The sequence below is a fragment of the Taudactylus pleione genome, unplaced genomic scaffold (genome assembly GCF_031769625.1).
Source record: "Taudactylus pleione unplaced genomic scaffold, aTauple2 ptg000009l, whole genome shotgun sequence".
Taxonomy (NCBI): Eukaryota; Metazoa; Chordata; class Amphibia; order Anura; family Myobatrachidae; genus Taudactylus; species Taudactylus pleione.
In genome coordinates this window covers 2,381,271-2,406,804 of record NW_028284412.1, presented here as the reverse complement: position 1 = coordinate 2,406,804, position 25,534 = coordinate 2,381,271, and positions in this window count along the sequence as shown.

Below are 25,534 nucleotides of genomic sequence, written 5' to 3'. Positions count from 1 at the left end.
TTAAAATCGTTAAGGCACAGGAACCAACTGTGCGCTCAGAAATGTCACAAATCCCTGAGGAGAGTCTAAGTGTGTTGGCGGGTGCCATATGTGAGCCAGACCTTTCCAAAACTGTACTCGAAAAAGAGCATCCTTCCACCACTTGTGCATCCTCTGCAAATGTGGGGATGAGCAGCACAAGTCAACATGCTGACATAAAAATTGAGGGTGCTTCTGTGGAAGTGCACCAGGATGAGGAGAATATTTGTGTAGTTGACACTAAAAAGGATATTGATGATGAGGAATGTTGTTGATGAGGATATTGTTTGTGTAAATCAGGCACCAGTGGAAACAGTTGTTGCCCATGATATGGAAAAGCCCATTGTCATGCCTGGACATAAATCAAAAAAGTCCACTTCTTATGTTTGGAATCATTTCTACCCAAATCCGGACAATAATTGTCAAGCCAGCTGTACACATTGTCATGCCAGAGTAAGTAGAGGTAGGGACCTTAACCATCTAGGAACCTCCTCCCTGTTTCGTCATCTACAGCGCATCCATGCAATGTATTTGTGTAATTCAGAAACTTTGGCTAAAAAAGTAACAAGCAGTCCAGCATCAGCTAGCTCCCTTCTCTCTGCTAGATCCAATCACCTGGCATCTTCACCACTAACACCTTCATCAACAATATCTTCAAGCATGATTGGAACTAGTCCTGCATCCAATTTGATAGGGCTAACTCAGTCAACTCCTATCCTGGATTCCTCAGAAAAATCCTTGAGTGCTACGCCTGATTCTGCTGCTGCTTGGAGTGGATCTTCATCCCAGAAGGGGACCAGGAAGACTGCTAGTAGTAGTTCAAAAAAACAATTGACTGTTAAACAATCCTTTGCAAGGGGGAGCAAGTATGACAGCAGTCACCTAGTTGCATAGCGGATCACTGACGTGTGGCTGGATGATATCAATATAGTGAGCTGTGTGGTGGTTAAAATTGACTGGAAATAAATATTATTGAGGTGAATAATACTGTAGGAACAAAAACAGGCCCAAATAAACTTATTTCAGCTGATTTTATGATTTTTTTTTAAAAAAAATACAGATCCAAAACCAAAACACGCAAGGCTAGTTTTGTAAAATCTAATCCAGATCAAAAACCTATGAAGGAGATACAGATCCAAAACTAAAACTAAAACACGGGGGTCAGCGCACATCCCTAATATATAAATAAATATGCACCTATTGACTGCATACTGTGCTGATGCCTTTTGGACTGTCTTGACAATGACCCTCAGTGGTCCAAACGTCGACTTGTGATGCTTTAGTAATTCAACAGGGTAAGTATTAATTTTACTTATACTGGTGAATGCCCTCTTTTGGCCCAAGTGACCATAACTTTATATATATATATATATATATATATATATATATATATATATATATATAAATAATCTGGTTAATACAGTACTATTTCTGTGATTGTTAAAAAAAAATGTAATTTTGAAATTATGTGGACTTTCAGGTAGTGGCCTGGTACAGAGTCTGTCAGATCCTCCTCTGGTCTTTATGAAGAACCACCACAAGGTTATAAGGCCTTCAATACTGGGAAACCACAGGTCGTGGTCCTCTTGGTCCCCCTCAGACATGACAAGTTGGGACTGGGAGACACAAGTGAGGTAGAGAATCAGCAGGAAGAAGAATGGCCAGGCATTTTAAAGGTCAATAGCTGAGGTTCAGATTGGTAAATGTGCAGAGGTCTGGGGTAAGATAGCAGAATGATATAACATGCAGAGTTTGTTGGCACAGGCTTGGATGCAGAATCAGTATGGCAAGCACAGGTCAATGCAACTTCCTTCTTACCCAATGTACTTACATTTGAAGTACAACTAAGTGTCTGGTCGCCAGGCGAAAGAGCCTTTCTCCATTTCTCCATGTCTTTCATTGTAAATAGTATTTGGAGTGCAAATATATATATATATATATATATATATATAGAGAGAGAGAGAGAGAGAGAGAGAGAGAGAGAGAGAGACAGACACACACTTAGGGGGTCATTCAGACCCGGTCGTTAGCGCCGATGCGCTCGGACCGGGTTGATGGTCCCCCACAGAACATGTGCACGACGGCGCCATCGTGCGCATGCGTGAGACCCGCTATGACCGACAGCGCCGGTCGTAGCGGGTCTCGATCCAAAGGGGGTGAGCTGTCGATGTTGATTGACAGCTCGCCCCGTTTGGAAGGCGGGCCGGGGGGGTGGCCGCCCAAACGGAGGCGTTCCCATGGGAACGCCTACCATTTGGGGGCGGCCCCACTGAAATCACTAGTGATGTCAGTGGAGAGCTTCCGGCTCAGACAGAGCCGGAAGCTCTCCGGGGCTTACGACAAGGGAGACCCTACCCTAGGGTCTCATCGTAAGCCCCGATGGTCGCGATGGTCTCTGACCATCGCGACCGTCTCCAGAGCGATCGTTAGAGCTGTGGGTGTTAACCCACAGCCTAACGACCGCAACAGAGGCGGGCGGTCAGGATGCAAGCGGCCACCCAGTTTCTGAGTGACCGCTTGCATCCTCCGAGCGCCTCTGACTGAGGCCCTTAATTCCATAAAAACATAACCAGTTTATTGTATCAATACCCCACAAGATCTTAAGTACTTGGGAACCTTGACTGACTCATAGTGAGGCCTGTTCAGCACATACTGTACATGTTTATTAGTAGTTTCTATTACATTCTACACATAATAATACAGGGTGACTTCTAACTCCACCCACTCCTAAAATCAGCCTCTAGCTGTTTACCCCTCCTTCTCCCTTGGGCACTGGCAGTAAGGTACAGTACATATACATGGGATAAATTCTCAAATGTAATGACAATTTTAATATTCAGACCACAAGGTGTAATCTACTGTATAAACAAAAGGCTACAAATAATACTTTAATGCTAATTTTCTCGCACTGGATTCAGGACAAATTCTGATCCAGGAGATGATGATATATCTCAGTCAAAACATGTCCTTCAACTGGCTGGGCACAGCATTAATGTCCTATATCATACTGTAAATGATTCCCTGGTTTGAATTGACTTTGTCTACACTTGTTCATTTCAGCACAGTTCAATTCAGCAGTTGTTAAAATTGAGACAAAAGTTGAAAAACGTATTTCTCAAGACAGGAAGGTCACAGGAGAAGTTGAAGCATTAATGAAGTAGAATTCTGGAGATGTCACACAAGGACCATTAGGATGGGATAGGAGGTGTACGAGTATCTGTTAACTGTGTAATTGTGTAAATGAAAAAAGATCATTTTAATGTTCTATCCAATTTGTGATAATAATGAGCATCTCCCTCAAGCTAAAAGAACAAATATCTAGGAAGCTGTAACACTGGGTTTTATGTTTTTAATAACACATAATGAAGCATTAGAAGATAAAGCAACTGGAAACAAATTATTTTTTCCCAGCAGCACTGTAGTTCTTCAGTCACATCTGCAGGTAATAGATTTCCAGCTATGGGCGATTTAAAGCAAAGTTATGAACTGTCTGGTACTTACAATGTGACGTCTCAAATGTATAAATAAGTGTGACAGAAGCAATTTGTCAAACTGTAGAACAAGGCTAGGGAATAACGTTGCTCTCACTGGGATATATATTCCATTAGCAAATAAAAGTATAAGAGAGTGATACTGGCTAAGGGAAAATTATCATAAATGTATTTTTATATAATATTAACCTTTCTGATGTAATAAGCAAAAATCATTTTAATAAGCTGCCTATTTGTTTATGGCTCTGCCAAGGTTTACCACAACTCAACCTTAACCTAGCTAACCCTAAAATAACAACACTGACACTGAGATCGATGTAAATGAGGTCACAGCTTTATCAACTGTAAATAAGCAGAAAATGGGAGTGGCCAAGAAAGCATTGCATCCACTTAGCAATAGCCAACTCCATTAGAAATAAATAAAGGGGGCAGAGCTCCACCCCTGCTGCAACCGGAGTTGCAGAGGAACCACTCTCCCATACCTGACCAGTACCGGTCTCTATGATTACTGAAGATGATCAGGTTTCTCTAAAACAGGGAAGGACTGGGGCTACAGAGCAACCCTGGCAATCTCCCTGCTTGCGCACTTAAGGTGCATGCGTGCCCACATAAGGGCCGTGGCCTCACTTCAAAAGAGGTGTGGTTATGTCTCAGTGGGGCGTGCCGCGAGTCACGGGGGCCTGACCTTGCAGCACGCCCCATCTTTCAATATCCCGGCTGAGCAGAGACCTGGGAAGCGGAGCTGCTTGTCCAGGGTTTGACATCGGACCGGCCCATTTGGCCATCAGCCCTTCTGGCATTTGCTATAAAATAATGACTGACTCATCCATATCAAAGGAGAAGTGCCTCCCTACCTCACTTATGTCTTCGGTGGTCAAGGAAGAGCAGTGCTTCCTTGCCAAAGCCAAATTCACCGAACTGCAGCCCACCACCCAAAAGTGACCTCACAGCAGCCAATCACAGGAATTAGTATAGCTGACAGAGAAAAAACTTAAACCCTTCTCGATTAGGTGTACCCAACCCCCACCAATAGAGGTGTAATGTGTCATCAGTGACAGTACTAGCAATTGGTGGGCCCAGGTGATAGTGAGTGAGGAGCCCCCTCTAAGGGCCTCCATCAAATCTCTCAATTCTCCCTTAATACATCTCTTGCTGTGTTGGTGGACCCCTGAGTCCACAGGGTTCTTGGTGTGGTGCACCTGCTGTACAGCCAGTTGTTCCTACACTGTGTCTCATAATGCAGGGTCAGTGCTTAGTCATCCGGGCAGCGCACAGCAAATTACATTTTGAAACCAGATCATTAACTTTCTTGCACACCTTGTCTAGAGCAACACTTTCTTCAGGGCCTCTCCACACCCATCAGGGAAGCATCTCAGACCATACAATAGCCACTTATTGCCACCAAGCACTAAGCTGGGCCAAAACTTCTCATCAATCCCTTTAACTCAATTCCCCCGATGTATATGACCAATCAGTCTGGCATATCCTTCTCACCAAAATCCCAAAGAATGGTATCCATGAAAGTACCCTAATGTATACCCCTACTCCCTACCCACCTCACTTACTTAGTACCAGGAACACAGGTGCCAATTGTGACAAGGGGTGCTGCTCAGACCAATAAATAAAGGAGTGGACAATAATCTAATTTTCCTCTTCACCTGAGAAAATCTGAAAGAGAGATTTCTTGGAAGTTATTATTATTATCTTGTATTTATATGGCACCACAAGTGTTCCGCAGCACCTTACAAAGTACATAAACATATACGAACAAGCAACCAGTGACATAGTACAATACAATACAGGATAAGGATATGCTGCATTAGCGATCATAACACTCAAAATAAGCAGCAAGGTGTCAGCAATAGAAGGAGAAGCACATGAGGGAAGATGGCCCTGCTCGTGAGAACTAACAATCTAAAGGGGAGGAGCAGACAACAGGCGTGACACAGATGAGGTAGACAGGGAGGAATGCGCATGTAGTAGTGAGTTAGGATGCGAGCTGATAGGCCTTGATGAAGTAATGGGTCTTGGGAGCCCGTTTGAAAATTTGTAGAGAGGTGGAGAGTCTGATATGGAAAAGGAGAAGTTCCAAAGGTAGGGAGCAGGACAGGTTGGAGGCGGGAATGGGAGGAAGTAATCAGTTGGCAGGAGAAATAGCATGCATTTGTTGAGGAAGTGGATGGGCGGGAGTGTGAAGGGAGATGAGATCAGAGATGTAAATGGGAGAGGATTGGGTGAGGGCTTTGTAGGTGAGTGTGAGAACCTTGAATTGGTTTCTGAGGGGGAAGGGGAGCCAGTGTAGGGCTAGAAGGAGAGGGGAGGCAGATGCAGAACATTTGGAGAGGAAGATGAGCTGAGCAGCAGCATTGAGGACAGATTGGAGTGGAGAGAGGTGGGAGTCTGGGAGGCCAGATAGGAGGAGGTTACAGTAGTCCAATCTGGAGATGAGCAGTGAGTGGATGAGGGTTTTAGTAGCATCCAAGGGTCTAATCCTATAAATATTTTTGAGATGGAAATGACTGTGAGAGGTGCTAAATGTGTGGTTTGAAGGAGAGGGAGGAGTCCAGGATAACTCCAAGACAGCGCCCTTTTGGGTTAGAGGAGATAGTTGTGCTATTAATTTATAATTAAATTGGGGGAAGTGAGGTTATAAGGGAGGGTGGGAAAATGATCAGCGCAGTCTTAGACATGTTAAGTTTAAGAAAGCGCTGGGACATCCAGGAAGAGATAGCAGAGATACAGTTGGAGATGTGTGTGATGAGAGAGGGGGAGAGGTCAGGGGAGGAAAGGTAGATCTGTGTATCATCAGCATGTTATTGGAGGTCAAAAGAGTTGATGAGTTCACCTAAAGAAGATGTATATAGGGAGAATAAGAGAGATCCAAGAACAGAACCTTTGGGAATGCCTACTGTTAGTAGTGGAAGTGGGGAAAGAGGAGCCATGAGAGGAGACAGAGAAGGAACAGTCAGAGAGGTAGGAGGACAGCCAGGAGAGGGCAGTGTCACATAGACAAAGGGAGTGAAGAATGTGCAGGTGGAGAGGGTGGTCCACAGTGTTAAAAGCAGCAGAGAGGTCAAGGAGAATGAGCAGAGAGTAGTGGCCCTTGGATTTGGCAGAGGTCATTGGTGACATTCGTGAGGGCAGTTTCAATGGAGTGGAGAGAATGGAAGCCAGATTGAAATGAGTCAAGAAGGGAGTGGGAGAAAAGAAAGGTGGTAAGACTGTTGTAAACAATACGCTCAAAGAGTTTGGAAGCAAAAGGGTTAACAAAATAAACATATTTTTCATTTTTGAGTGACACTAGCGCAACACCAGTTATAAAGAAAGGCAGTCTTATCCTGTGCCACTAACACTCCTGGCTGATAAACCATGCCAGTGTAGAAAAAAATCATCTTGACCAGTTGCTGTTATCCCTAATGCCCACTTTAAGAAAGTTATCTAAATAGTGCTCCATTGTAGCCAATGATGTAACCACAAAGTTAACCTTGCAGCTACATCATTGGCTACAATGTACCGGTTCCCACCATGGACTTCAATGGAGATTTCACACTATTGAAGTCTATGGGGGAGACAGGCTGACCCCACACAGCCAATCAGTGGGCAACTCCTATGGAGGCCCCCACTGATTGGCTGGCGGCTCCTGCAATGACTGGGTCCCAGTCATTCGTGCAGAGGAATGGTATGTGTAAACATACCCTTCCTCCTATTTGTAATGGATCAGGATTTTTCGGTTTGCTATTTTTATCCCCCTGGATGCCTACATGGAATGAAGAGGACATGATCCACGCATTGTGTGGATCATATCAGAGGTGCGTATGTTGTTTTTTTTCCAGGTATCCGTGGATGCTACATGGAGAAGTGGATGTATGAGTGTGCTTGAATGTTTATATAAAATTGTACTTTCACGGTATGTGAGTATTGTTGTTTTTTTATATTTCTTTTGCAGGAGAACTACAGGTACCAGCAGCCCGTAATGCCCCGCATGCTGGTACTTGTGGTTCCCAAAGTACCAGCATGTGGGAAAGGATTGATGGGACCTGTAGTTCCACTGCAAAAAACAATATTAGTTTGTCTATTTTTACACCACATTATTACACTATCAACCCGGCACCCACCGCCCAGGGGTGCAAGGGATAGCACCGGGCTATCAGCCCAGACCTTGGGTGCCCGGGAGAGTGGGAGCCCTTTAATAGGGGGTCCCCACCTCCCTAGTGATCCCCGGCCTGGGCTGACTAGTGGCCAGGGGTAATGCTTTGGCCAGGGGACCCGGTGCTAGGGTTCCCCTGGCTGTGGCATTACTTTCCCACTAGAAGGAGTCCGGTGCTGGTTATAGAAAATACAGGGAACCCCTACTCATTTTGTCCCCTGTATTTCAAGAACCAGGACCAGATCAGAAAAGCCCTGTGCTGGTATTTAAAATACAGGGGACCCCTGCGCATTTTGTCCCCTGTATTTTAAAAACCAGCCCAGGGCTGGTTATGTTTCTGGGGATGGGGTGCACTATATTTTTTTTTACAAAATGTTTTTTTTTAATACGTACACACAGAAACATGTACGTATCTCATGGATATGTGCATGTTTCTGTGTTACCCTGACCTGTTCAGGATAAACTCACTATCCTGAAGCTGGTCTATTGTTTTTGCGATTTCTCAGACAGTAATATGTGCGCGTGTAGGACTCGCACTCTATTACATTGCCCCAGTTCTATCTTGAGAATGGGAGAACATCTGTATGCAAGATGCTTTTTTGCGAGCAATAGTAAAGCCCGAAAAATATGAGTTTTACTAGAGTCGCACCCTATTACATTTGCGATTGCGTAAAAAATGCGAGTTTAGAGCTAAACTCGCATTTTTACAAATTCGCAACCTATTACATTTGGCTCCATATATTTTCATTGATAATTGATCCTTGTATAAAATTATAGTATTAGTAAAAACATTTAGAAAGCAATACATAACAGAGTTTACTCAAATTTAGAATCCACACTTTGAAAGGTGTAATATATTCAGTAATTTATATACAGTACCCATGTAACATATAAATCTTATCTATAGACCTACTGTAGCATTGTGTCAAAAACATAAATTACCTTCACATCACCTGATGTTTAGTATCTCCTTATTAGTTTGGTATCACAATATCAGTTATCTACAATTATCATCATCAGCCTACTGTACATTTTCTATCATTTTGGTGAGACCAGAGAGTGATATCCTTAGATTCTAAGAATATTCATACCACTAGTTGTCATGTATAAATCAGGATTTGTCCAAAAATATACATTAAAAACTATACAGCAAAGTCCTTTCTCCTTTCCTTCCTATATGGACCTCAGAATCTCAAATTAACACAACAGCTCATTTTTGTTTCGTACTGTAACCCATTGAATCTTATTAAAATGGTAATATACACTTCACTTTAAGATGAGTTAGGAGCCTGTACTGTGACAGATACAGAGGAACCTGTATCTATTAACACGTTTTTCCAGAGACTACTCACCATCCTCCCCTTAAAATATGATCTGCCATTTTTATCTATGCAAATGACAGCAAGGAGGAGGGGGTTACACCATCTGTCATCATAATATTTCACATAAAACATTTTTAGCACATTTTTACTGCACTATCCTACACTTGTCCCCTTGTCTCTTGTCCCAATGATTGGAACTTGCCATATTATTGGTTGTGCATTGCTTGTCTCTGGAGTATGTCATCTCTTTTACCATGATCACCTGTAATTCTAAAGTTTGCCCTGTGTTAAACTAAATGCCTTAAATAATCTTACACTGTTTTAACAATCAGGCTCTAAGGGCCTATTTATCAATTAATTTTATTAATCACAACAAAATAATAAAACTCTTTCAGGGCAATTAAATTTGGAGCGAAAAGTCAGTTTTTGCGATAATTTCGCACCTATGAAGTCATTATCGCAGGTTTTAGTTTTACACCGTATTCAATTTCAAAGATTTTTCGCAGGTTCGAAAAATCTTTGAAAAAAAACGGGGATAACTTTTCCCCATTGAATAGGTGGCGAAAAAAAGTGCAGAATTGGGGTTTAGGGGTGCAGGTTTAAAAAAAATAGCCTGCATCCCTGAAAATGTCATTTTAAAATAAACTGTGTCAAAAAAAGTTTACAAAAAAAATAGGGACACACCAAAAAAATGATTTAAAATTTGGGGTGAAAAAAAAAATGGGAACATTTTTTTTAAAAAATAGGGAAATAGGTTCAGGGCTATTCTGCATGTATGCGGCAGGTGTATTCTAGAATAGGTTATTAGCGGCAGGTGCATATTTGCAGAATTTTTAAATAAAGACTTTAGGGACTTAAAAATATGCTAGTACCCATTTTCATGTACCCCAAATTTGATGGGAGCACTTAAAAAAAAAAAACCTAAGTGCTCTTCTGCATCACTTCTTCAATGTCGGGGAAAAAACACCTGCTGCGGCTTTTTAAAACCCCGACTTTCATTTGCAGGCTAAAACGGGGGTACCCATAGTGATCCCCCATGTTTTTACAGCTTTAGTGGGGTCCTACAATTTATTCCAGGTAAATTTCGTATTTTTTCACAGATCCCACTTCGCAGGTTCCCGTTTTCGTAGCTTTTATATTGAATACGGGGATAAAGCGGGCGTGCGCCCGATACTTTATCCCAGGAAAATCTCCGATGTGGAGCAAAAAGTCCAGCACAGACTTTTCGCTCCCATATTGAATACCCCTGTTTGTGTATGATAATGGTGCTCCAGCCATTCAGCTCCCAACTGTCATCTCTTTGAATAATGACAGTTGGGAGCTGATTGGCTGGAGCACCATTATCATATGCAACTACTGTTATTACAAGTTGTGAATGATAAAACTCGTTGATAAATGAGGCCCTAAGATCTGTATTCCTTTAATTACTTACCAACTGTGTCTGCAATACTTTCTGTAATATTCTAACTCCAGTCCCGTCCTCTATCCCTCCTCCATTGCCACTCTGCATACGCCCTCTGTAGTGCCTCAATCCCCACTTCACCTCCATCCTCTGTCCCACTTCCATCCCTGCTCCACCTCCGTCCTCTGCCCTGCCTGTTCCAAATCCACCCACTCCTCTGTCACTCTCAACCATCCCATATTTACAGTCTGGTGGTCTCGTCTGTTGGACTTATTCAATTATTATATAGATATTCCATATGAACTGTACTGCCATGGAACTTCCTATAAGCAAAATTATATGATCTTCACATATTTCTGCTTTTAAATGTATTTACTTCAATACCAAAAAACTGCAGTAAATATAAATACAAATATTTTCTCTTTCTCTCAACAGAAAATGCAATTCTACATTTGTATCAATGCTATCATAGAGAGATACAGTACCTTTTGTAGTTGACAGCTGAAAAATCTTCCCATACACAACCCATAGCTCACAGCCCTAAGCAATCAGCCGCCTCCTTTCAGTAAATAAACTTTACTGTGAATAGAAATTTCAGAACTTTGATTTGTTTTTGTTTCCTTTTTCACCTGCTGCCCACTCACCAAAATGGTTGTAAAAAAAAGTAGAGAAATTACTTTCTACCGTGCAAATTTCATCATTTAAAAATGTGAGATTAAAACCATATATAAACACTTAGTTTTTACTACAAATATTGAAATATACAAAAGAAACATAAGGTGCGTACACACTAGGCGATAAAGTGGATGACTGAACGATAACGATATCGTTCAGTCGTCTACTTTATAGTCTATTTTTAACCCCAAAAAGATGAACGATGACGACGACACGCGTTCCCGCGGGTCGTTTGTCTTTATCGTTCATCGGGCTGACATGCAGCACAACCTGACGATCTCGTCAGGTTGCTGCATGTCAGGCAATGGAGGAGAGAGCCCGGCACTGAACGATATCGTTAATGATATCGTTCAGCGGCTGTGCTCAATGTCATGAACGACATTGAGCACAGCCTGCCGGGGACACACTACACGATATCGCTCAGGGAGCATATCGTGTAGAGTGTACCCACCATTATTGTAACCAGTTATATTGTAAATTATTATTTTTATTTATTTAATAAGCATGGACTACAAGTACAGAAAGGAAAACTTATAGACAGACGAATGGACGGGCCGGGGGAGGTATATTTGTCCCAGGTTTTTGACCTACATGTTTTGTCTTGCTGAGAGCTTTTGACATTTAGTAAAAGCCGGTTAAGAGTTCCTGGGATTATGGGTGGAAAGTGAGGACGAGCTCCATCTAATAGGCCCATTTCGGGTCTTTAGAACCTCTAGTCTAAAGGTCCCCATATATCAGCAATTGATTGCAGCAATCGTGCAATTTGTAATCGATTGTGTATAAAAATCTTTCCCTTTTTCAATCGATTGTGGCAATTCTGCAATCAATTGAAAAAGGGAAAGATTTTTATACACAATCAATTGCAAATTGCACGATTGCTGCAATCAATTGCTGATGTATGGGGGCCTTAAGAGTAGGCTGATTAGTTCTTGCACCTGTGTGAGTATGTGAAAAAACTGTCAAGCTGGACATCCAGTCTCTCACTGGGAAAAGGGAACAACCCCACACCCACTCACAGGAGGGGTCTCCTGCAGTGAAAGTATACTGGTCCCTAACTGGTATACTGGTATACTCCCTGACTGGACATACTGTAGATAGAGAGATATGCACACACTTAATTCTATAAAAAACATAATAGATAGATCATTAATTTTTAATTTTGAGAGACTTTGAATCAGTTTTACATATTTGGAATAACAAGTTACTATTAAGACAGGCAAATCCACAAAGACAGGCTTGGACTGGGCTGCCTGGGATTCGGGGTATTCCCCGGTGGGCCCCGGTAATTTATAGCCATGCCCACTATTGCGGGAGGGTGTGGCTTAGCCCCTGCAACCGGCGCTGTATTTTATTGGGTGGAAGGCGATTGGCGGTTGTGCGGCAATGAGCTGTGTGCGGCAGGCAGCGGGGTTTCTAACACCACTGATTCATTGATTCCTTCATCCGGAATCAGTGGTGATGTCACGGGGGAGGAGCTTATCACAAGCTTTTTCTCCCTCCTAAGCTCCGCTGTGACTGTCCTGGATGCGGCGGCGGGAGGAGAGGGGGGACGGCAGGGGGTGGGCAGCTTGCTGAACACTAGTTGCTCAGCTAAATTACATAGTCACTGAAGCAAGCAGTGATGATGTCAGGGGGGGCGGGACGGAGGGACGAGGAGAGGTGGGCTGAACATATCTGTGATTGACAGCAGCGCACACACTAAGTCCAGCGATGACATCAGCAGGGGGAGGAGCCCAGACACAGAGGAGCCTGGAACACAGAAAGAATTTATCCACAGTCACACCCAGCAGACTGGAAGGCCTCTTAAGCCAATAAGGTTGGTAATTATTGGAATTAGTGGACAGGAGGAAATGTTTGATTTTATATTTACTTGGCTGGGTATGAAAATACAAGCAACCAGTGTAAAATACAGGCAGCATCAGATCACACTCTGGACCTGATTCAGTCACGCTCGCTAGGATCAATGTCGTAACTTCATCCCAGGTGCCCGGAGGCAAGATAAATGTTGGTGCCCCCCCCCCAAATTAAAATATACCACCCCCCCAGCACCTATGCCAGCCCCAGCTGCCGCCCCCTATGTAGTGTCCCCCTGTGCAGCGCCCTCTGTAGAGGTCCCCCTATGCAGTGCCGCCTATGTAGTGCCCCCCAGTAATGGTCCCCCTATGCAGTACCTCCAGTATTGGTCCCCCTTTGCAGTGCCCCAGTAGTAAGGGCCCCTGTAGTAAGCCCCCAGTAGTAAGCCCCCTGTAGAAATCCCCCTGTAGTAAGCCCCCAGTAGAAAGCCCCCAGTAATGCCCCCTGTAGAAAGCCCCCAGTAATGCCCCCTGTAGTTAGCCCACATAATGCCCCCTGTATTAAGCCCCCTGTAATAAGCCCCTGTAATGCCCCCTGTACTAAGCCCCTGTAATGCCCCCTGTAGTAAGCCCCCGTAATGCCCCCTGTAGTGAGCCCCCAGTAATGAGCCCCCAGTAATGCCCCCTGTAGTGACCCCCATACACATAACAAAAAAACAATACTTACCTGAAACCCCGCTCCAGTGCTGCTGCCCAGGGCTGCCATCAGAAATTGTGGGGCCCGGGACTGACAAAATAGGTAGGGCCCCCCCTCCCATGCCTCTATCTTATACCTACAACAACAAACCTCCTATTTCTCTTTAAGATTGTGATCTGCTTTTTTGTTATTCTTCTATGGCTGGTCTTTCTGTCCTCTTTTCTGCAATGCAATTTGCGCTCACTTGGCGTTCTAGGGCATGGTATAGCGTTGTGCCACTTCACCCCTATATGGCATCACAAGTGACATCAAATATAGGTGAAACGCAGCGGGCCTGCAGGAACAATTCCCAGATGGCCAATGCACAGGGAAGGCTTGTTTTCTCCCAGTGACCAGTGTCCTCCCCAGTGGCGTAACTTCGTCCCAATCAACTGGAGACAAGAAAGATATTGGTGCCCCCTTTCCCTCACGACTGGATTGCATTTTAACTGTTCCAAGTTTTTAACACTAGGTAAGAATCACTGCAAGAAGATTGTGGTACCTTCCATCCTCAGGTGTCTCCATGTCGCTTCTTAACGCATGCCAGCAGCGTGCCATCTCCATCACCTTCAGCAGCAGAAGAGGCAGATGAGGAAGGTAAGGGGTAAAGTGGGCAGAAGTGGATGAAGAAAGAGGGAGGTGGGAGAAGGTGCAGGACAAGAGGAACAGCAGTTTGTGAAGACAGGGTGGGTGGTTGTGGGTAAATGGTGTGTGTGTGTGGGGGGGGATATATATTAGGAGTAGTAATGTGGATGACACAGGCAAAAGAGGAAAAGGAAAGGGCAGACACACATAAGGATGATAAGAGACACATTAGGGCCTGGACATGGAGACATACACACTGGGGACTGGGGGGATGACATGGTGACATACATTGGGGCCTGGGGGGTGACATTCATACTGGGGCTGGGGGGATGACGTGGTGACACACATTGGGGCCAGGGGGGTGACATTCATACTGGGGCTGGGGGGACATGGTGACACACATTGGAGCGTGGGGGGTGACATTCATACTGGGGCTGGGGGGACATGGTGACAAACACACTGGGCCTGGAGAGACATAGAGACACACATTGAAGCCTGGGGGGTTAGGGAGACACACTAGGGCCTGGGGGGACATGGAGATATACACTGGGGGAGGGGTCAGGGAGACACACTGTGGCCTGGGGGGACATGGTGACGCACACCTGGGGGGACATGGAGATATTCACTGTGGCCTGGGGGGTCAGAGAGACACACTGTGGCCTGGGGGTATGACATGGTGATACACATTGGAGTTTCGGGGGGGGGTGACTTGATGACACATATACTGGGGTGGGGGACATGGTGAAACAAAAACTGGGACCTGGGAGGGGGGCACAGAGATAGTCACACTACAGTTTGAGGGGGTGACATTTAGACAAACACATTGGAGGAAGCAGGGCCGAGCAGGTGGCAGAGGAGATCGGCACAGGGGGTGCAGCATGTGTACAAGAAGAGCTGCGCTCCTTATGAAAGCAGAGACTAGGATCCTCTACCTGCAAGATGCTGCTGTTTGTGAGTGCTTAATGGGGACACCTCCATTGGCGCTCCCCATCAGTTCTGAGCTGTCCCGACTCCCGCGGCCCGCCGCCCTGATAGCCAGCATTGTTGGGTTGGGGAGAAAGAGGGGCGGGCTAAGCAATCCATCACTGCTGCGCCTGCCTCCACTTCCAGTCTGCAGCACACTCGCGCGTGGCTCCCGCTCCTCCAATAGCACATCCCCACATGCAGGTACTGCAGCACATCTCCGCCCACTGCATATGGACCGCCCACCAGGCTGCCGTATGGACACTCATGAAGAAGGATAGCTGGGAGCCGGCTTCCGGTGCATAGGGCTCCTCTACACCCAAAGCCAGCCCCCAGCTATCCTTCTTCATGAGTATCCATACGGCAGCCTGGTGGGCGGGCCGGGGGACGATCATAGCAGAAACAATGGAAGAGAGGTGCCTCCTTCAGATCTGGCATCCCGGCAGCAAGGCCGGGCCCCCCTCTACTCCGGGCCCGGGACTCTAGTCCCAGCAGTCCCCCCCTGATGGCGGCCCTGCTGCTGCCTTCCGTCCCCGGCGCCCGCTCCTCGGAACTATGGGAGTGACGTCATGATGTCACTCCCATAGTGCATTGCGGGACCTGGAAGCAGAGCTCAGGAGTGAGCTCCGTTCCTCCGGCTACAGCCGCACCCCCGTATTGACGCCGCTGGAGGTGGAGCGCCGATCGGCGGCGCTCCATCTCCATAGCAGTGCCTGGAATGGCCCGGGGGACAATGGAGCCAGGTGCCCCCTTAAGGGCTGCAGCCCGTCAGCAAATGACTCCATTGTCTCCGGGAGTTCTACCACTGGCTAGGATGCGTTAGCTCATAGCTGGACGATTTTCACATTCTGCGCATGTGTATGCTTCGCAGTGCGCGTACGCGAACCAGTGCGAGAGATCGGGAAGCATTCGCTCGCTGCGAATAGACTGCCCAGCAGAGTGAGTGACAAAGGAAGCCGTTTGTAGGTGGTAACAGGGGCTGGCCATTAAAAACAGGGGAGTAGAGGTGCGAACACAGGGAGCATCTCAACGGCGTTCAGAGGTGTGCATAGTTATAAGACAGTATCATAGTACACGTCACCTGGCTGGTTTTGACACTGAAGTGCTCGCAGTGCTTGTGGTAAGGTATGGTCTGCCTCAAGCGCTGTGATTGCATCCGATGGTACCCGATGTACCGATGATTGCAAAGACTTCCTGGAGATGACTTGCGCAAGCGGGTGTCTTAGGACAGGCTAGTAGGCGTCTGCATACACAAAGCGATCGCACACCAAGCCATAGTGGGCGTGCTAACGCCTTGCCGTGCGATTGCCTGCCTTGTTGTGGGTTGGCAGGATTTGCATACGCTGGGTGCGATCGTGCGCATCTATCGAGCGGGTCTGAATCGAGCCATCTGTCTATGCTTGCTAACATACACCGTCAGTCTGTCTCCCCAAAATAAAATAAAAACAATTAACAAAACAGAAATGTAATAGTTTGTGTCAGCAAGCATAGACAGGACCAAATTAGAGCTTGTGGTGGGCCCTGGGGCAACTAGCTTGTGGGGGCCCCCACCAACAAAATTGATTATGCAAACTTATTTTACAGATGTATTAATTATAAATACAAGTGGACCAATGGGTGTATTATTATGTTGTGCACAGGGTATTGCAACCAGTCTATGTGCCAGCTATATTATGTATTATTTATATAGCGCACACATATTCCGCATCGTTTTACAGAGAATATTTGTCCCTGCCCCAGTGGATTTTACAATCTATAATCCCTACCACATGTACAAGGCTCCCCTTTCCAGAGGTGCTTTTACCCCTTCACCAGCTCTCCCCTTGCCTGTCTTCCCCAGCTGTCCCTCTGCCTTTCTCCCTGGCTGTCCTTTTGCCCCGCTTCCCTGGCTGTCTCCCTTTCTCGGCTGCACCCTTTCTCGGCTGTCCTTCAGCCACCTTCCACGGCTGTCTCTCTTGCACCTTCCACAGCTGTCCCTCTGCTATTATACCTTCCACGGCTGTCCCCCTCCACCTCCATGGCTGTCCTTTGGTCACCTCCCATGGCTGTCCCTCTGCCACCTTCCATGGATGTCCTCTCCACAGCTGTCCCGATGCCACCTTCCACGGCTGTCCCTCTGCCACCTTCCACGGCTGTCCCACTGCCACCTTCCATGACTGTCCCCTCCACAGCTGTCCCTCTGCCACCTTCCATGGCTGTCCTCCTGCCACCCTCCATGGCTGTCCCTCTGCCACCTCCTATGGCTGTCGCTCTATCAGCTTCCTCGGCTGTACCGCTGTTACCTTCCACGGCTGTCCTACCACCTTCATTGGCTGTACCCTCCACGGCTGCCCCTCTGCCACCTTCCACGGCTGTCCCTCTGCCACCTTCCACGGCTGTCCCCCTCCACCTTCCATGGTTGTCCTGCTACCTTCCACTGCTGTCCCTTTTGCCACCTTCCACGGCTGTCCTTCTGCCACCCTTCCACGAATGTCTCTCTGCCACCCTTCCACGGTTGTCTCTCTGCCACCCTTCCATGGCTGTCATTTTGCCACCCTTCCATGGCTGTCCCTCTGCAAAGCTTCCACAGTTGTCCCTCTGTCACTTTAACCAACTATCCCTCTGTCACTTCCCCCCCTATCCCTCTGTCACTTTCCCCACATATCCCTCTGTCACCTTCCCCATCTGTCCATCTGCACCTTACCCAGCTGTTCCTCCACACCTTACCCAGCTTTCCCTCTGTACCTTCCCCAGCTGTCCCTCTGTACCTTCCCCAGCTGTCTCTCTAAACCTTCCACAGCTGTGCCTCTGCCCCACTGGTATTTGTGCCTTTGCCCTCTTTTCCATCTGTGCCATTGATCCACTCCACATCCTCGCCTTCTCCCCATGGCAAGTGACTGACAATCATAAAAGTGGTGTGGATGAACGCATACACAATCATGATATTATTATTAGACTAAAGTGGGTACAGATACAATAAAATGTATTAGACCAAATTGGTCACTACACGGTCTGAGAATGCATAATATTTTGCTGTTTCCTTTGTGGGATGTTCACGCACCTCCCGTTAAGGACCACATCTACCCAATAGGTGGTCACACCCCTTCAGCGGGCCACTGCCTCTGCATTTCCCTGGTGGGCCCTTCATGCCCCAGTCCAACACTGCACAAAGAGCAGTAAAGGTGAATCATTAAAGGAAACACAATTACTCATGTAGGTAGGGAGGAGATGGGAGGTGGGGAGGGGGTTGCCCAAAAGGATGACAGTAGAAATATAGAAAAATGTTAAAAGAAAAACAATATTTACAAAATTAGAGAGGAATAAAGTAAAAGAATCAGAACAAAAGGTCTGAAAGTCTTTGGGAAGTGTGAAGAGAGGAGAAGGGTCTGGCAAAGGAATACCATGGACCCCAAATCAGAAAGTTTTTGTGAGACTTGGAATTAAGATTAGCCATAATTTTCTCCATTGCAGTGTCGAAGTCCAATAATTGCATGCGACCGCAATTCAACTGTTATCGGACGATTTGGTCGTCCGCTGTCCGATTTATGTTGGTACAATCCATGACGCACCATTGCGTGTGCACGCACCCAGTGTGTGCACGTATCCACACATTCACACAACATTAAATAGCGAATAATATACAACACTCTCACACTGACAAACACAATATTCTTGCAGGGTTTAGTTAGTAATGAGAAACAGCTTCTGTATAAATGTCAGAGAAAAGTAATTAAAAAAAAATACACCAGTATACTGTGAGTGTTTTACATATAAATTGAGAAGCCCCGCATACAGGCAAGTATGGCTGTGGCAATTGAAATATAACCCAGATACTGATATGCACAATTTTGTCTGAATGAGAAACTAGAAACAATGGTCGGATATGCTTAAGAAGTACTGACAAGTGTATTCTAAATAGGCAGAGGAAAACCTTTGAATTAGCTATTAGACGAAGTGGCAATGGCAGGTGGCAAGGGGTCTCTACCCTGCTTGAAAGTGAACCTCACTGCTAGTAACATTTTGCACTGTAGTTTTAAAATATGTTAGAAAGGGATAATATATATATATATATATATATATATATATTAAACCCATCATAAATACACTGAATTGCACAAAACACACATAGACTTACATGCATAAACACCGCACATTATGCACAGTTGAGCTGTTTATCATAAGCACAAAACATATAAACGCACCACACATATTAGCGAAACTACGCAATATTCTTACATTTACACATTGTAAACTTACATAAAAAGGTTCCCTAGCATGAAGGTTAATATTCAAGGTTTATTCATTATTATTTATGTAATGAAGCGACTGTATTTAAGATCTCAGGTTTAGTACATGATAAGCAGACCATGTTTGTTGCTATTCTAAACCACTGTTTATTTGCAGACTTCCGGTTCCATTGGCAAAGAGATCGCAGTAGGCATTTACAAGATATGAATTACAGGTTAGAATATATCTCTGTATGTAGTGTCTATTGATTTGTTAAAATGGACACAAAGAAGCTGTTGGAGCCTGAACTATTACAATACAAACTGACCTATGAACTGCATTGTAACAGGAGAACCAGGAAGAAGAACCAATGGGATTATGCCAACTTGTTCTATTGTATTGCCTATCTCTGCAAGGGTTTATATGCAAGCTCCCTGAACCTGCTAGTCAGTCATCATATTCTTTCTGTTGACAGAGGCTTCACCTTTGATGCCAGAAATCTGGATCCAGAGTGCCTGCGTAATGTATTGACTGTACCTTGTTTATGTATAATCTTTTGCTCTCTTTGTATTTAGATCACAGCATGTAACTATCTGCTTTTTGGTGAATAATATCTTTTTGTGCTTCGGAACAACAATCCAAGTCTGGAAATCAATTATTTCTTGTGCAACCTTTAATGCTATTTAGCGACATTTAGAGTGTATAGATAGGTAGGAATCAATAGCAGTCAAGTGGGAGGCAATTAGACATCTAGCTGCGTTATGGATTTGCATAGCCAATTTGTCCGCATACTTAAGAAGGAGTCAAAAGGAAAGCCTGAGAGGAAGGACCACAGGTTAGCATGCATGGGGGAATGTAAAACTGCTCGCAAGAGACTTGTGATCAAATTCCAAAACTTGACTACTTTTGGGCAAATTCACCAGATGTAAATAAAAGTGCCCATATTTAAGCACCTTCTCCAGCAAAAGGGAGAGGCAATGCCATAGTTTCTATGGAGTCTAGTGGGAACCATGTACCAACCAATTTTATAAGAGTTCCCCTTGACCAATGTAAATATGGAAGACCTAGCATTCCACTCCTTAATAGTGGACCAAGAATCTTCCACAGGAAGGGCACCCAAATCCTTCTTCCACTGGAATTTTCAGTGGGGAATGGAAGGCTCATTCAAGAAAAGGAGAGAGTTGCAAAAGTGAGAAATCATACCTGATTGTAAGGGTCGTCTACCATAACAAAGGAACTTAAAAGAATTCAGGGTATGGGTTAGTCCAGTGCGGAATAGAGATGCAACAAAGTAGCACAACTGATATTATTGAAATACATTTACTTCCGGAAAGGAAATTTTCGACTGCAGGTCACCTAAGGAGATGCAGCCAGGGTCATCCAGCATGTCCACCACAAACCGGATATCCTTTGACACCCAAATAGTGATCTTTAAATGTTTTATTATTCACTAATACTGTACTTTTTATTCAATTATGTATGTCTTCCTATAATCCAAACTAATTGTCCTGTTACAAATAACTGCTGTTCTAGCTGTTTCTTTACATAATTTCTTTACATAATCCCTGCATTTCAATTATGTAGCATTTATAAATGACCAAGCTTAAGTGGCATGTGTATTTGTTAAGAACACAAAGACAGAACATTGATAAATAGCAATAATAAAAGAAATTGACATATCTGACTTCATCTCCCTTCACTCTGCTGTCTGACCTCTTCATTCAACAAATGCACGCCCCCTCTTTTGCCAACTGATTACCTCCTCCCACTCATGCCACCAAGATTTTGCCCGCGCCGCTCCCCACCTTTGGAACTCTTACCCTCTTCCCATCAGACTCTACCTCTCTACAATGCTTAAAACGGACTCTCAAGACCCACTTCTCCATCAAAGCCTTCCAGCTCTCATCTTAACTTGTTGCTAAATGCTTCTGCCTCCTTGTCTACCCCATCTATGTCACAACTGTTTGTCTGCCCCTCCCCTTTAGAATGTAAGCTCTTATGAGCAGGGCCCTCTACCCTCCTGTGCTTCCCCTTACTTTACTTTCATCTACTTCTTACTCCCCACTAGGGCACCTAACACTTGGTTGCTTATGCTCTGTTGCTTATGAGGGTGTTATGGTCACTAATGTAGCAATGTATATTATCCTCATCCTTTATTGTATTGTACTGTAAGTCACTGGCCAACCTGTTTGTTTATGTACTTTGTTAGGCGCTGCGGAACACTTGTGGCGCCATATAAATAAATGATAATAATAATAATAACAATGTGGACATTTCTTATTTTAAAATATAGCTCTGACCATGTGCTCTGAATCAGTATGGAAAGTCATACATTTTTATTATGTGATCTGATAACTGTGCTGAGTTGACACTAAGGCCCTCATTCAGAGCCGTACGCTCTGAGCAGAGCGCACGCTCTGAATGAGGGCCGGGCTCCATTTTCATGGAGCGTCCTCCTGGACGCTCGTATAGCTGTGGGTCACCACCCACAGGCTATACGAGCGTGCATTTTGATGGCCGCGATGGTCGTGACCATCGCGACCATCGAAATTGCGAGCCGGAGCCTGCGGTTGAGGTTTTCAACCGCAAGCTCCGGAGTGATTTTGGCTCTATCAGAGCCAAAATCACTCCCACTGACATCACTAGTGATGTCAGTGGGCCGGCTTCTGACGGGAGGCGTTCCCGTGGGAACGCCCCCGTCAGGGAGGCACGCCCCCGGCACGCCCACCAAAGGGGGCGTGCTGTCAATCAACATTGACAGCACGCCCCCTTTGATCGGACACAACGAGTGAAGGAAAGTCCTTCGCTCGTCGTGTCTGGCGCATGCGCACGACGGAGCTCCCTCCGTCATGCGCATGCTCAGTGCAGACCATCGACCCACTTGCGAGCGGACAGCCGCTCGCGAGTGGGTCTGAATCAGGCCCTAAGTCCACTATCTTTAGCCTCCAGCTATGTAAAAAATATAAGGAGCTGTAGGTTGCTGACTATGAAACATTATCAATAGATACTGTATGTCAGCATAGCCAGTTATAAATTCTTCCTAGTTGATTAACACAGATTCCAGTGTCAACCCTTGGTTTACACACATACACTTCACATGTTACAACCAGTTCAGATCTATGTTAGTATAGTAATAAGTTCCTGTATATACATTATTTATTAACTAGTGAATTTCTCGTAATCTCAACACTCTGCCTTACACTTCTTCATGTACAGCCAAAAATAATTCCTACATGCAGAGGTTCCATTCATTAAGTCCCTGCTCCCACTCCACTGTAATAATTATGTAATTATGTATTTCTACTGAGCTGCTGGATACCTCATCACACTTGTTAGAGGTTGAAACATTTCAAAGTTAGCTCCTCCTCGCCTCTTTTCAGACACTAGAGGTTATTCAATTTGTGGATTGGCCAAAATGTGCCATTCCAGAATGGAACATCGCAAACTGCAACATCACTACTTTTCTGTGCACCCCATACAGGAGAACAGGAAGAAAAGGAATGTTCAAATATATCTCCAGCTCAGAACATTGCAGGATGTTTGCTGACACTTTGCCACTAATTTCAGCCTCGTAGTGTCTCTGGTCCTGTTCTGTCTTCTTGGCAAGGTATACCAAAGGTTGACTCAGGCAGCCATTGCTTGACATACAACAAATCACAGGTGATGACTCAAATACACACATCATGTAAAAAGGTAAGAACCACTTAGCATGTTTATCAAATGGGCAGGTAACAAAGTCTAGTAACTTAAAGGGCTCAGTTTTACAAAGATAATGAGGGGGATGTAGTCAGCTGCCACCAGTCTAAATGCCGACGCTGATATCCTGACAAGGGAGTTAAAATAGGTGTCAAAATACCGACGCCTATCTTAATCCCGTCACCAGAACACAGACGGACAGATACCCGAAAGAGGGTAAGTCCGGGGCGCCCGTTCTCTTAGCCGTGGGGTGGGAGGGTTAGGGCAGTTAGAGGGGTTAGCGTTAGGGTTTGGGGGGCATTAGGGTTAGGCACCCCTAGGGGGGAGGGTTAGGGTCAGGCACCACTGGGGGGGAGGGGTTAGGTTTAGGCACTAAGGGGGGAGGGTTAGGTTTAGGCATGAAGGATGGGCACTTACAGTAGGTTCAGGAACTAACGGGGAGGGTTAGGGTACGGGTGGGGAGGGTTAGGCTACCAGAAGGGAGGGTTGCTGGAGGTAAGTATATTGTGAGAATACCGACAGCAGCATCCCGATTGTTGGTATCCTGACAGATACCAACCATCGGGATGCTGCTGTCGGTATTCTGACAGGAGGCATCCCGACAGCCGGCATTACATACCGATTCCTAATGAGGTTGCTATGACTGCAACTATGAATTGCATTGATAAGATAGCATGTGATAAGACAGTAGTGCCATTTTGGTACAAAGACTACCTGAACAATGTCAACATTATAAAAAGCATAGAAGGGTCTATTCACTAAGACTTGGAGAGAGATACAGGGGAGATAGATAAAGTACCAACCATTCAGCTCCTAACTGTCATGTTTCAGTCTGTGTTTGAAAAATGACAGCTATGAGCTGATTGGTTGGTACTTTATCTTCATCCACTTAATCTCTCTCCAATCCTTAGTAAATAAACCTATCTATACTGTAAATGGCAGTCTTTTATAAAGCTGTCTGGAAAGATGAACAGCACAATCATGTAAACAGGGCAATCAGCAGCGCAGGAAGACAGGCAAACAGGATAGTCGAGGCCACAGCACGTCACAAAACAGGGGTCATATACCAGGCAGTAGACAGGATACAAAAAACGCAATGGCAAGAGCACAGAAATGCTAGCGTGTGACCGGTCTGTCTGAAACAGATATTTAAAGCAGTTGCCACCAATAAGCATCACATAAAGGCCAGTCCCCAGATTACATAAATCTTATGTGACCACAATCGCCTCAAAGAAATAATGCAGAATAGCTAGAAGAATAACACCAATAATAAACAGCATAATACCCACACAGATGAGCAGTTACCTTCTGTTCCTAACAATATGAAGAAATGATGGGATAGTAGCAGCATGATCGCTCCCCCCATAGGCATAGGAGACTGCTGCGGCTTTAGCAGCCGCGAACAGTCTCCCAGTGCAGCCCAGCACACGGCAGTATGTGCTGGGTTGCTTTGACGTAAGAGGAAGGGGGGAGCGGTGCCGGACCTGGGCCCCCGCCGGGCCTCCGGGTAATTAGTGCCCGCCCCCCCCCCTTCTTGGCACCACTGCCCACCTGTAGTGCAGCATGGTTTTACCAAGATGCACAGTTACTTGCTCTCTCTTACTCTAATACCAAGTCTGAACCAGGTTTTTTGTACCTTTAATTCAACCTCTGATGACAGTTTACATTCTGTCTATGACAGACTCCGCTCTGAGAATGGGGATTCCCTTTGTGATTCTTGTAGTCCTCTCTAGTAACTTGATATTTCATTGTACTAGACTTTCTCTATAAAAGGTTTATAACCCTTCTCAACGTTGTCAGTCTCACTGTAGTAGCAATGGCCTCTTTGTGGAGGGTCCAATATTTGGATGCACACAGCTTCCTTCCTTCTCACCCCAGCTATAGTTAAAGATTTCATATCAATTGTATCAATACTGTTCCTGTGAATTTAAAGCAAAAAAGAGGCATATGTCTAGGATTTAACTGTCACTTACCTTTGTGGGTGGTTAATTAATTATATTATAATGAATAATTATAAAATGGTAAATGTCTTAAGTATTAGATCATCAGTGCTATCAGAGAAGGAGGAAATTAACTGCTGTTTTACAATCTCTCTGCAGCACCCATTTCCAAAGCATAGCTATCGAGATTTTGTCAGAACAGTACCACTCTTCGGGCACTATCCCACCATCCCATCCACAGGCCTCAGTGTCCCTCATGAGGGAAGGCACCCTCTCACCCACTGCTCTGCTTAGCAGAGCAAGCAGTAGATAGATGCCATAATCATTCTTGCAATGTCTATTTACTGGAGAGAGGGATTGGGGGGCATGCCCAGCAGCTCTGAGAGCATACCTTGTGGGTACAGCATCCTAAGGATGCTCCAGGTAGTACTGCTGAATAATTTCTGGCTGCAGTGTGCCATTCTAGGCACCCTGCTCAGGCCCGCCAAGAGCAGCGGCAGGCTCGGGTAACAGGGCGTGGCCTAATCGAGGAAGGCATGCCCACGCCCCCTTCCCAAAAA